Below are 6,023 nucleotides of genomic sequence, written 5' to 3'. Positions count from 1 at the left end.
TCTTCTACCATAACCACACGGTGTGGGCTGGCTTACCAGTGCCAAATTATTCGGGCCGTTGCACCAGAAATAGCCCAACAATTCCCCCCTATCTTCAGGTATTTCACTGTGAACAATTACGAACACATGGTATAGGATGGGTTACCGGCCTCCAAATCGGACGTTATCAGTGCAGACTTGAGTCTTAAAATTTTTTCTAGCTGGAGAAGATGTGCTCTGGTATTTAAGAAATAGTAACGACGGAAACTGATACATACAAATAAATTAATAAGAGATGATACGGGTCCTCCATGTTACAGAAAACAGGTCATACCACTGCTGCAGAGGCAACGAATTAAGCATGTCAAATTTAAAAGAACGAAAAATCCCTAAGACTGGTGAAGTTTTACAGAAGTTCGAAATTTAGTGCTACCTTCAGTGTGAGACGCTTTTAATGGTTTTAAATGGTTCAAATGGCTCTGAGCACTATGGGACTTTAGATCTGAGGTCATCAGTCCCCTAGAACTTAGAACTACTTAAACCTAACTAACCCAAGGACATCACACACATCCATGTCCGAGCCAGGATTCGAACCTGCGACCGTAGCGGTCGCGCGGTTCCAGACTGAAGCGCCTAGAACCGCTCGGACACAGCGGCCGGCTTAATGGTTTCCACAACGAAACTCTGCCTCGACATCTGGCAGAAAACCGAAACAGATTCCGGTCGTATGTAAAGTTTATCGGTGGCAAGAGGCAAGCAATACCTCCAATGCGCGATAACAATTGTGATGTTATTGATGACAGTGCCACTAAAGCAGAATTAGCAATCACTGTTTTCCTAAATTGCTTCACAAAAGAAGACAAAGTAAATATCCCAGAATTAGATTAAAAAACTACAGAAAACAGTAACTTACAAGTAAGATATCCTCGGTTTAGCGAATCAGCTTAAATCACTCTGGTCCAGACTGTGTACCAGCCAGGTTCCTTTCAGAGTATACTGATACAATATCTCTATGCTTAGCAATCATATACAACAGCTTGTGCGTAGGAAGCTCCGTACTCCAAAGACTGGAATGTTGCACAAGTCACACCAATACCCAAAAAAGGGAATACGAGTTATCCGCTGACTTACAGACCCATATCACTATCGTCGATTTGCAGTAGGATTTAGGAACATATACTGTGTTCAAACATTATGAATTATCTCGAAGAAAACGATTCATTGAGAAGTAGTCAACATGGATTCAGAAAACATCGTTGTGAAATACAAGCAACACTTTGTTCTCACGAAGTGATGAGCGCTATCTACAGGGGACGTCAAATTGATCCCATATTTTTAGATTTCCAAAAGGCTTTTGACACGAGCGACTTCTGATTAAATTGCGTGCCTGTGGACTAACGTCTCAGTTATGTGACTGGATTCGTGATTTCGTATCACAAAGGTCACAGTTTGTAATAACTGACACAAAGACTTCGAGTAAAACAGAAGTAATATCTGGCGTTCCCCACGGAAGAGTTATAGACCTTTTGCTGTTCCTGAGCTACATAAACGATTTAGGAGTCAATATGAGCCTCTTAGATGGCTTGCATATGATGCTGTCATTTACCGTCCTGTGAAGTCATCAGATGATGAAAGCCAATTGCAGAATGATTTAGACAAGATATCGTTTGGTGTGGAAAGTGGAAATTGGCTCTAAATAACGAAAAATGTTAAGTCATCCAAGTGAGTACTAAAAGGGATACGCTAAATTTTGGTAACACGATAAATTAAACAAAGGCTGTACATTCAAGTAAATACTTAGGGATTACAATTATGCATAACTTAAATTGGAATAGTCGCATTGATAATGTTGTGGGGAAAGCAAAGCAAAGACTGTCATTTACTGGCAGAAAACTTAGAAAATGCAGCAGGTCTACTAAACAGTGTGAGCGTACAAGCTGTGGCGGGAGTTTAGAGCGGCAATTCTGGCCGCAGAGCACGTGGCTGGCGGTTGCTACGGCGCCGTGGCGAGTGGCTAGCGTTTACACGGCCTTGGAAAAACCCGAGCGCTTGGTAAGGGCGCCTATGGCCGTGTTTTCGTGCTTGGAGGAATTTATATTCGAGAGAAAAATGGATAAAAACAGAACTAAGAGTGACACGGAGGTGCGAGTTGGCACTCTTGGTCAGAAAAATATGTAAAGCTGAATTATCTAGACGCGTCACAAAAATATGTAATAGAATGAAATTTTCACTCTACAGCGGAGTGTGCGCTGATATGAAACTTCCTGGCAGATTGAAACTGTGTGCCGGGCCGGGACCCGAACTCGGTACCTTTGCCTTTCCCGGGCAAGTGCCAGGAAGTTTCATATCAGCGAACACTTCGCTGTAGAGTGAAAATTTCATTCTAGAAACACCCCCCAGGCTGTGGCTAAGCCATGTCTCCGCAATATCCTTTCTGCCAGAAGTGCTAGTTGTGCAAGGTTCGCAGGAGAGCTTCTGTGAAGTTTGGAAGGCAGGAGACGAGGTACTGGCGGAATTAGAGCTGTGAGAACGGGGCATGAGTTGTGCTTGCGTAGCTCAGTTGTTAGAGCACTTACCTGCGAAAGGCAAAGATCCCGAGTTCGAGTCTCGGCCCAGCACACAGTTTTAATGTGCCAGGAAGTTTCAAAATATGTAGTAGTTTAAAAGTTATTGTCGTCTTAAAAATTGTAAATTTATGAAAGTTCAAAAGCTAATATCTCGGCGATGCTTTGGCCGATTAATATGAACAAAGTGTCTACGTATGCGGCTAGCAGTGCTGCATCGAGCAATCATAGCCGATTTAGCAAAACATGTACCATTTTTTAATAAGAGGTCGGAATACGGGATTCGACAGAGAGAAACGGTGTTTGGGCAATAAATAAATTTAAAGAGGCGAAACTAGCGGCAACATTCTAAAGTTTAAAGAGGTAGATGAGTAATTAAGTATGAATTTTTATTTCTTTAGTTATGTTTAGTATCAAAAATACCGAGAAAAGCAATATCACGCCACAAGAACATTATTTGTGAAAAAATGGCGGCAGATACAAAAAACTGGACTTTCAATTGTTATTGGCCAGAAAATTTCCATATTTTTCAATGTATCATATGTGTTTTTGTGTTTAGTTTTAGAATATTCGTAACTTTTTTTGTCAAACATTGTTTGGAGTTAGGTAGTCGGCCCTCTTTAAGGACAGTTGGTTCTGAGCGACGCTAAGAGCCGGACGTGCCGTGCGTCTGGGGCATGAGAGGTAACACACACAGACGCACCATGTCTGCGACTTACCGTTGTGCTATCAGAGTTACCTGCAATCACTACCAGCCGTGACCTGAGGGCATGCCCAATGACTTCCCACGCCATGACGCCAGGACTAAAAGCGTTGTGCCTCTCCAAAACGTTGGAAGTATGGGTGTTCTCCCCAGGTCGCAGCCATACTCGCCGACGATGGTCATCTGCATTAGTGCAGAACTGTGATTCATGGCTGAACACAATGTAACGAGATTTATTGGCAGTCCACACTTCCTGGTCATGCCATCACTCCAGACGCAGCCGTTTTTGCTGTTGTTTTAATGGCTGCCTACGCGTGGCTAGGTTGTTCCCTACTCTCGGTGCTCAAATGATTTGGGATGACACAGAACGGTGCAAGGAGTCCATTAACCGTTCTCGGATGGCAGGCGCACGTCAAGGGGTTACAATGTGCTTGGTGCACTATATGGCTTTATGTGCTTGGTGCACTATATGGCTTTCCTCCCATGTGGTGGTGACACGTGGTCGACCGGCACCTCGATGACAAGTATGTCCACTCTCATGTTCTCATGCAGTCGAACATCGGACCACTGTCACATCTAAATTCCACATATTTCATGATTCGACCAGCCGGTGAAATGGAGACCCACAGTGCAGGACCTTTCAAAATCTGCCAGGTGCTGATAACGCTGTCTCACACAAGTATGCGGCATCTCAGTCTCCTTCATAGTGGTCAATCAAGATCTGACGCTGTTCACGCCTTTTATATACGCTGCCAAGTCTGGTAACGACAGTAACCACGAACAACATTACGGCACTCTTGTTACCATTGTACTTGTCACAGACAACTGCAACACTAATCATTCACATATTCGCTGATGGTGTGTATTTATATGATGTTGCATTGACATCCAACCACCTTTTCTGGATTCCGTCACTGTCTATTACTTAGCTCAAAACACACTGTCAGAAAATGAACAAATAAAATAACGAATTGAAACTTTGATTTGTTTATAATTCTGAATAGCTCCAAAACCTTTGTTCTGGGTCACAGAAAAGGCACATGTTATTTGGTCCGTCACATGACAACCTGCACAGTGAGGGTATGCTTTCATTAGTCCTTCATATGACGGGCCACGTGCGACAGCGCGCTTTCATTGATGTCATCTGTGTCATGTCTCGGCACAGGTTCTATCACCAGCTTAGGTGAAGGTGTGGCTTGCCAAGCACAATCAGGACACTGACGAAAGTATTTTTATCGTGGTGTGATGTCTTCTAAGTCACCTTCAAAGGCGTGAGAGGGATGCAATTTGCTAGGATGCCTAGTACATGTCAGTCTGAGATGGAGAGGAGAAGCTGTGATTAGGAAGTGAACAATGTGCAAACACTTAAGAATTCAATTCAACGAAGTATTTATTCGTGACCAATTTCAATCCAAAGGCGAGCCACCTTCAGACCATACTCTGGAGAGTACTATAAATATAGAGGGCATACAGATAAATAATAATGTAATAAGAAATAAATAATAATGTAATAAGAAATGAATTAACATGAAATGAGAAGCCAGTACATCTCTGTTTACACTGCCCTCTCCACACATCAACTTTGGGTCTAACTCCGTTTTATTTTTATTACACTGTTTATATTTTATTTGTATGTCCCTCTACATTTATAGCACCCTGTATTCCTGAGTACAACCTGAAGATGGTCCGTCTTTGTACTGAAACTAGTCGCCAATAAATGTGATTTGTGCAATCTAGACTGCTTTTCTAACACCCAAAGCTGCAAATGTCAGACACTCACAATGGGAGGCCGCCAATTGTGAAATTCAGATTCGATTCATACTGCGCATAGTAAAAGCTCATGGCCAGAGGTGTAATGTGGCAAAGCACCAAGATGCACTTCTCAGCCGTTGTCGAGAAAATCGACAGTTAAAAGAAACCGTGCGGTGAAATACTCTCTACGATTTATATTTCCTACAGCGTCGTGGCGCAGCGGTAAGCGCTCGGGTTCGTAATCCAAAGGTCGCCGGATCGAATCTCGCGTCAAGCAATTTTTTTTTATTATTAGTTTTTTTGTAATTCAAATATATATATATATATATATATATATATATATATATATATATATATATATATATAACTATTAATGACTTGCTTATACATGTTGGTGAAGGCGGATCGCTCTCCAATTGTACCGCCTCCATTTTTCCGTTTGTTTAACAGGGTGTACCAAAGCTCTCACGTCAGCACCGATTTTCGACGATGTTATAAGTTGCGCTAGGGACCGTATCTACCTTCTTTCGAAGTTAGCAGGCAACTACGCTGTTATGCGGCGGCTCGTTTCGGCCCATTCAACATCTGTCCTTCAAGTGTAACGAGCGAGTAACGGAGTTTATATTTCATACCTGCCACAGTAAATTTGTGTTCGTGGGGTCTCTATTCCAATTCGAACGTTTGACTTACGCTATACGTATTCGTTTCGGAATATCGTTTCTACGTCTTCCGTTAACTATACGTGGTTAACATTATGAGGACAATTAATAACATTTGTTTTTTGTAATTCAAATGTGTGTACATATATATATATATATATATATATATATATATATGTGTGTGTGTGTGTGTGTGTGTGTGTGTGTGTGTGTGTGTGTGTGTGTGTATGTACACACATTTGAATTACAAAACACAAATACTAAAAAAAAAAGGTCGCATGGCGCGAGATTCGATCCGGCGACCTTCGGATTACGAACCCGAGCGCTTACCGCTGCGCCACGACGCTGTTGAAGATTATTAATCGT

The sequence above is a fragment of the Schistocerca americana genome, chromosome 3 (assembly GCF_021461395.2).
Source record: "Schistocerca americana isolate TAMUIC-IGC-003095 chromosome 3, iqSchAmer2.1, whole genome shotgun sequence".
In the NCBI taxonomy this organism is placed as follows: domain Eukaryota; kingdom Metazoa; phylum Arthropoda; class Insecta; order Orthoptera; family Acrididae; genus Schistocerca; species Schistocerca americana.
The sequence above is the reverse complement of the archived record's forward strand: the minus strand, read 5'-3'. Positions refer to the sequence as shown.